Source organism: Cupressus sempervirens, chromosome 7 (assembly GCF_028749045.1).
Source record: "Cupressus sempervirens isolate cs-2001-9-10 chromosome 7, ASM2874904v1, whole genome shotgun sequence".
Classification (NCBI taxonomy): domain Eukaryota; kingdom Viridiplantae; phylum Streptophyta; class Pinopsida; order Cupressales; family Cupressaceae; genus Cupressus; species Cupressus sempervirens.
In genome coordinates, this window is record NC_143124.1 from 673698219 (window position 1) to 673706729 (window position 8511).

The 8511-nt window shown below is 37.3% G+C and overlaps 1 pseudogene across 1 annotated transcript; it reads right to left on the minus strand.

The window, feature by feature from the left end:
* Positions 1–2103: 2103 nt before the first annotated feature.
* On the minus strand, positions 2104–4774 carry LOC149548463 (scarecrow-like protein 23 pseudogene; annotated as a pseudogene). Its single transcript, XR_016354448.1, has one exon. The product of XR_016354448.1 is annotated as a scarecrow-like protein 23 pseudogene (transcript).
* Positions 4775–8511: the final 3737 nt, after the last annotated feature.

Genomic DNA, 8511 nt, shown 5'->3' on the forward strand with positions numbered 1-8511 from the left:
TAATATTATAATATTTTTAATATTTAAAAATAATATTAAAAATATATACTAAAATTTAAAAATCATTAAATTTTAAGTAAAATGAGAATAAATAGGTGAGTGATACTATAGTAGTTATGGCTGATTTTGAGCAATTGAATGATTTTTTTAGTGTCTTTTTATGTGACTTAACTATCTATAGCTATTAATCTAGCTTTCACACCTAGTTAAGAAAAATGTTGTAGGATTGATTATGTACACAAAGGTCAAGGTCTGGAAATGATCATTTAGAAGTGTCATTGAAATGTTGGGCATGAACCCTTCCCCTATCTAATTTGTTAGATTACATACATTTATCATTGAAAAAGAGAGAATGAACCAATAAGTGTGATTGGATATCATAATTAAAAACTAATATAATTTAGTTCATAAGAGATAATTCAAAATTCATGTTTACTAAAATAGGGGAGAGGACCCAGTACTTGAACACCCTAACTTCGCGCTTATCAAAAACCTACGTAAAAAATTCAAATCGCTCCTAATTTTTTACAACATGTTACTTGGTGAGTCGTCTACTTATAACTAAGGTTTCAAGTCCACATCACCCGTTATGATGCCACATCTGCATGCTTTTTGCCAAGTTGTCTAAAACAGCCCCAAAAAAAAGTGATGGTCATGCATAAAGGGTACCCATAGTTGAACAGCTGATGTGGCATCACATCATTGGTTAATTTTTATAACTCATGGTACATTTTATTCAATTTTGGGTAGTTAGCATCACAAGTATTGGTACAATGTTGTCAAAAAAATTGGACATTAAGTCAATAAGTATAGGTATTAAGTGAACAACTTTTATCACAACTATTGAAACGTGTTCAAGTACTGGGTCCTCTCCCCTACATAACCATATCTAATCTATAAATGAATTGTTAAGATGAACTAACACATGGTATAATCATAACAATCTTATATAATAAATAATTATATACTTTTTGTAAACTAGTAAATACATTCCAAAAAATCTAATCATTCACAACTAAGAGACTCTATTATCTAAGAGATCTTTTGAAAATGTAAATTAAGTATTAATTTTGCCTTTGTAATTATATGAAAACTGTCAATCCAAAATATAATTTAATTGTTTATATTGTTAATGACAAATGTTGTCAGATTTGTTATGTACACAAAGGTCAGGGTTTGGAAATGATCATTTAGAAGTGTCGTTAGAATATGGGGCATGAACCCTTCTCCTATCTAATTTGCTAGAGTTCATACATTTATCATTGAAAAAGAGAGAATGAACCAATAAGTGTGATTGGATATCATAATTTAAAACTAATATAATTTAGTTCATAAGAGATAATTCAAAACTCATGTTAGATAAGTTAAATATATCTATAATAAGTTGCTAATTATTTTGTTAAATTATTTTTATTTAATTTATTAGATTATATATATTTGTTATGAGAAAGAAGGAAACAATACTTGTGATTAGATATATAGATTGCAAACAAATACAATTTTATCTATTAATAGAAATTGTTGAAAAACTAGTGTCAAATAGATTATATGCACTCGTGATAAAATGGAAATAATTTATTAAATTTATTAAATTATATAAATTTAATTTGTTATATTATACTAGCATATCATTATTAAGTTCATACATAGAAATTATCCAAAAACTATTGTCAAATAGATTATACATCTAAAACAAAATGTAGATAAACTTATTAGATAATATATATTTTATTTGTTAAATTATACTTATCTATTATCAAAATAAAAATTAATCAATAAATAAATGTGACCTGAAGATAGATTACAAATAGATTCAGTTTACTCCAATAGATAATCTTTTCTAATCTATAGATGAATTAATTTTGTTTTTGGTATGTTGTTGTGGGAGGATAGCCTGTCCCCTTTAGAATAGGTATGAACCTGAAACATTGCCTCCAGAGAACAAATCCGTACCGAGAAAAAAATCCAATCTTGGTATTCAAACTGGAATGTGATAATATTATCCAACTCATAAACTTTGCTCAAAATTTTACGGGTATGAACTTCAAGCATTCGCCTCGAGAGTACACTGAGGAAAATCCAATTCTTCAATTTGGGGCGGGATTGCAGAGCTAAAATTGAATTTCATTTTCATTTAAAAATCAGAGCAATTAGACAGAAAGATTGGTCCGATTTGCCGGCCTAAATGAGATGCTAAGATTGATGAAAGGAGATTTTCACAGTCCATAAACTTTGTAGCTCTGTTTCTGGAATGAGACTGTGTGTGAATTTTTCGTCTCTGAGTTCACGATTCATCATGAAGAGAGAGTGTAAGAATGCAAAATCAAGTTAGAGAAGATTTACAGATTGATTGGATTCTACGGACGGAAAAGCGAGGTCCAAGCGGAAGCAGTGTAGAGGCAGAGATCTTTCCATCCAAGCTTGAGAGTTCCTGAATCTTCCACAAGTGAGAAGCCCTCACAAGGAAACATGTTGAGCAAGAGTTCCGCCTGAGCAAAAGCATTACCAGTCATGGACAACTGCCTGAACTCCGAATGCTGCAGATAGTTTCTCCAGCTCTCGAACTTAACTTCCCCTGTTCTTGCAGGTCCCCCAACAGCCAGAATGTTCTTGATCTCTTGCGAAAGCAGCTGCTGTTCAACGGCATGGCGATCCAGATTTTCTTCAGGGAAGCTTTCTCCCAAGGAATCAAACATGGCGGAGTAGTAATGCAAGGCCTCAACAAACCTATTGAGGAATGACCCAGCATAGCTCATTTCTTGCTCTACAATGGTGATCACATTGGGCGCCAATCTCTGCAAAAGTTCCAAGGTATGAGTATCTGATCCAGTGACATCGTAGAGAGAATGGTGAAGCCAATGGACTGCAAGAGCATCATCCCCTTTTCTTACGTTTAGGGCAGAGGGATCCACTTTCCCCACTCTGTCTGCAACAGGGTGGTACTCAAATGGCAATCGGAGAGTCCTTGCGAAGTTGGAGAGGCGCTTACCAGTAGCTTCAAGGGCATCCATGGAGGTCCCGAGCCCTGTGATCCTCACGTAAGGAGGCCCCCCGGGCCTTGCAGCCAAGAATTGGAACAGAGCCGGCCATTGAAGGCCCTGCATTATGTCGAAATCTATGATGTGAACCCTACTCTTTCCCTCAAAGGCTTCCAAAATTGCTTGGTTTGATGTGAAATGGGAGAATTTCACAAAGGGGCAGATGCCATTGAAGGACTGAAAGGCAGCCAGAATGTTGTCGTTCCGAGCTACTTGAATCCCCGGCAATGGCGAACATACCCCCAAACAGGAATTTATCAGCCGGCTCGCCATGCCCTCGGCGAAATATGCTGCGACTCTTTGCAGAGAGCTGCCGTATGGGGAAGCTAGCTCGTTGATTTGGGGGAGAATCATGTTGGCTTCTTCCAAATCATCGGCTGAAACGGCTTCAGCACATTTGAGCAACAGGGACAGCAGGTGCAATCCTTCTACATCGGATTCAATGCTCGATTTGCTCTGCTGCCTTGGATTCTTCATCGGATAATCGACTCCATTGCCGAGAGATCCATTTCCAGGGCACCATTTGTTGGCTTCCATGGAAAATTTGGGGACTCCGGCGACTTGATTCGATTCCTTCCGGGGAGGACATGGATTATATTGGTAACCCATGTTCATGTTCATGCCCTGGAAATTCTCGGTCTCGCCGAGACTATATCCATGGCTGCCATTTTCGATGTTTTGGGAATCTTCAGAATAATGCGAATTCGACACCCTCTGCCTCTGATACTGATGATCCTGGCCTTCGAAATCCTTCCGAGCTCTCTTCCATGGATTCCCTGCCTTGTTCATCACACCCCGGGGCTGAAGTGAGCCCGAGATCTGAGAATTCGATGAAGCAGGAAACGATTCGGGCATTGCGAGGAGAATTTCTTCAACCGAATTGCTCGGCATGGATTCCGAGATCTGATTCACAACAGAGTCCATCCACGCTCCCTTCTGATTACAATCCGATGGGTTATCCCCATTAACAAAACCGCCAGACCCATCAAACCAGACGGCTCTGCCATTAGGGTTAGCGAAAGAGGAAGAATGATTTCCATTTTGGAGAGACCAGTTTTGATTCGCATAGCCCAACATGGTGACACCCGATTCATTCTTCCTAACACTCTGTTTCTCTAATTGAAGTGCCCGATCCGATTCTTCACTGCTACTGAAGCTCTTACAAACACCAGAAGAAGTAGAGGAATTCTCAGACCCGGATTTATCACGCATGCCAATCATACTCGAGCTCAAATGGTTCTTCAATGGCGCTTCTGCGTTACGAACCAAGTCCAAACAAGTTGCCATTGACGGCAGCACTTCTCACAGATAATTCCCCACCCTCTCCCCTTAAACTTATATAGATTCCACCGCTACTACTACGACTCATCTCCATTGAAAACTACGTATGAGCTTCAATTCCCCCAAATGGATTAACCCAGAGATTAATCTGATTGAATCTCTCGGGGTAAAGTCTGGTGCCGTACAAAAAAGACATGGATTTTAACGATGAGGGGAGGAGCCGGCAATGCCCAATCAAAGTCTTGGGGGACACAAATCATTGGATTTGTAACAGAGGTTCTGTTTGGGCTTTAAAAAACAATAAATGGAGTCGTTTTCAGGGGCGTGGGGCTCACTGGAGCTCTGAGGAAACAAGGACGGCATCGAGCATCGAAAGAGGATGTGAAAGCGACAAACTCATGATCCGCCATCCCGAAGCTCCGCACTGCCCGCGGATCTTTTCTCGCTGCAGATCATTACACTATAAGACGTAAACAAACCCAAAAAAACCTAAAATGCTTTCTATATGCTGTTTCCCAGCTGGAAACAAGGCTAAAATACTGTAATGAACATCATATGATCATTAAGTAGGGTATGTATGTCTATGTTTGTAGTGTCAAGCGTCTTTCAAAAAAGTTTGAGGTAGTTCCATAACATTGTCTCCATATGTAAACCCAAAAACTATGGCATAGTGTCGTGGACTATAAAACCCCATTTCCTTTCCTTTCTTTTCCATTCAAGGAACATGGTAATTAGGGGTCCGTTTGTTGACATAGGAATTGGGAATGGGAATGGGAATGGGAATGAGAATAGAAAATTGCAATTCCAGATCCATTTGGTTCATCTCGAATTTGATTGGGAATATGTTGATCTCGTGTTTGGTTGTACAAAATTGGAATTGCAATAAGGTTAAGATTATATTTTTTGGAGACCAACTTAAGTAAGTCTCTGTAATAAAATGCCCTACACGTCATTGTTGACATCACTTGGGATCTCAACTATATAATACTCAATCCTGGTTTGCAATTCAATCACATTCTCTGACATTTGCTTCACTAAATTCATCCACACAACATCTAATTTAACTGTTATTGTATTTGTGATAATCAAAACATATCAAACCAAGAATTTACCAAGTCAATTATGTTGTATATTTTTGTTTCATAAAACTGGTCACTAAAAATCAGACTTACCATGTAGTGGAAAACCAATGGAGCAAATCATTCATATAAATAATAAAAATGTGGGTTTGAAATTTCCATTGGCCCTTAGGTATCTGTAATAAAAAGACATTCCATTTCATACCCTAAAAACTAGGAACTTCAGACATTTAGATTTCCTAGGAGATTTTCAAGGTCTGTGATAAATGAAACATACCTAAACAATCAATTTAACTATCTAGCGAGAGCTTATTAGAAAATTGAAGATTATGAACCAAATTGTCTTGCATGTTTTTTGCAGCTACGGTAAATTTGTTTAGCATTACAAGTTGGGAGTTATATGATAATATAGAGATAAATACATAGGGACTTGTCTACATTCATGGCTTCAACCAAGTAGTCCCAAGTTCACTTTGACCGAATGCCTCAATGAGGAGATATCTCATGTTCAGAACTTGAGGGTCAATGTTTTGACTGCAATTTCACATTATTCTTGCATGTTGGTTTTCATCCATACTTCTTTTTGGGACAACTTGATCTGATGGACGGATCTAGACTAATTGCAGTATTGAATGCTTAAATAAAATCGAATTAGTGGAAGTCTTTATACATTTAACATAAATGAAATTAAGCATCACAAACTCAAAAGCTTGAGGTGAAATAAACAGAATTGAGAGAGAGAAGAAGATAGAAAGTGCAAACAAAGTTTGATTTCAGAGTTCGCCACAAACGTGACTATGTCTCCGGGTCAGCTCTAATAGAGTACGACCGATCCGATTAATCTCCATAAATCAATTACAAATATGCACCAAAGAAGACCATTTCTTCTAGCACTTCGATAGCATAACAATACTCTGAAGTACGAAAATGGCTCCAAAAAATCTCCCTATTCCTTTGGAAAACTTCACCAAGAAAAATTTCTCTCCAAGTCTCCCTTAATTTTCCATTGCCTCCAAATGACATCCTACCCCCCTTTTTATACAAAATAATTTACTTAAATTGGCTCAAAACCAATTAATTCAATAATAGGGAATAAAACAAAACACCCCCCCATGAAAATCTCCTTTTCCATTTTTACATTTTGGCATTTATATAATTTTAAGGGTTAATGTTGTTAAAAATAACAAATAAATCTATTTTAAGGGGGCTTCGCTGTTTGATACAAGTTAAATAACACATCTGCCATGCATTTAACAAGCCACATCAGTGGTGTATTCGCATGTAGCTATTTTAGGGGCGACCAGGTCAAGGGTTCAACTCCCACCTATGCATCTTTTCAAATGGCTTTGGCAGCATTCATAGTTTAAATACAAAATCTGTGCTGTTCTCATAGAACAGGTTGAACACAACAGTAAAATCAAGGAAGAAGTGGTAAGATATGAATTTGGTTCTTTCAAAGGTTCTGAATTGAATTACCACAACATGCATAAAGAATTGTTAGCTGTTATTAATGCTTTCAGTAAATTTCAACTCTTTATTGGTGACAAGCCATTCCTTCTTCGAAGTGATTTACGTCACTTAGCAAGTTTCTTTAAGAAGGAATCAAAGCATAAGGTTGCTCGAGGCCATCTGTTAGGATGGGCACAGTTTCTCGACACCTTTGAGTTTGAAACAGAGTATGTGGAAGGTGTAAAAAATGTCCTTGCCGATTTCCTTAGTCATGAAGGATACCATGTAAATGCTCTCTCAGAAGATCAGGAGTATAATGAGTATATTTGTCCCAGAGAAAATCCCATTGCTCAGACTCTTCCTGATATTGTAACAAATTTATATAACAGTGTTTATTTTCACCCTGATATGATCGATCAACATGTTCATCAAGATCAGATCAGAATGAGTATCGAAGAAGAACGTGGACGCATCATGGATGTTGGTTATTTTCCAGGCAGACATTCAAAGGCTTGTAATTTACTACTAATCTTTTTTCAGCTATTTCATTTCCATTTTCATCTTTCTTTGGGACATACATGACATGACATGAAAAATTGGTATCAGAGCCATGTTCTTTCTTGTTATGCCCTCTATTTGATCTTTGCACTTGTCAATAGTGTCCCTTGTGTTTCTATCTGGTCTCTAGCGTGAAGTAAGTCCTCGTGTTGAAGCCGTGTGAAGGTATGTTAGAGGCAGGGAAGGTAGCGTACTTTCGACCAATATACAGAAAAGAGATTGAGATGGCCGATCCCCAAGATCAACAAGCTGCAGATCAAACATCGGAATTAGTAAGTTTGAGCTCAGTCTTTGATTCTATTCAAGATATTAATGTTGAAGAAGATGTTGCACAATCTGAAGCATACTCTATGCCTACTGATAGATTTAAGTTACCTGTTAAGAAATGGAATGAGATCTATAGTGATCTAGGACTATTAGCCTATAAGTCCAAGACTATCTGTAAATTAATAGAGTTGCAAGTAGTTGTCAAGAACGACCAACCTCATAGTTTCATAAATCTTTTGTCTAGCAAAGATATCCAGAATTTAGTCAAACAAGCTAAGACAAAAAATGGTTACAAGTACTTACACATAGGCAGTATAGTAGCCGGAATTGAACCTCTGTATCGGAAAGGAATTCCTGCAACTGTCATGATGACGTTGCTAGATGTAAGACACAACTGATATTGTGACATGCTAATGGGTGGAATCTCTACTCCCATGGCCGTTGGTGCTACAGCTTTTGATGTCATCCCAAATTTTGTTGTTAGTCTATTGGATAATCATCTAGATAAGGTTCTAATGTTTCAATTCGGCACCCAATACTTGAACATGAAGAAAGGGTCAAGAATTCATACCCTTTGGTTTGCACTTTATGGTCGTTTGTTTAATACAACTATTCCTGTTGTTAAAGATCCATGAGTTGATAAGTCTCAGAATAGATATTCTTTGCTTTGGCAAACAGATGCTAAAGGTGCGCAGATCACTGCACCTCGTATGTTACAATTAACAGATATACAAGTGCCCAGAGAATGGATCATAGATATGAAGGCATTAAGACAATTAGAAGGTCCAAGCAATATGACCACAATAGCTAATGTACAAGAAGATTACCATTAGGCTAGG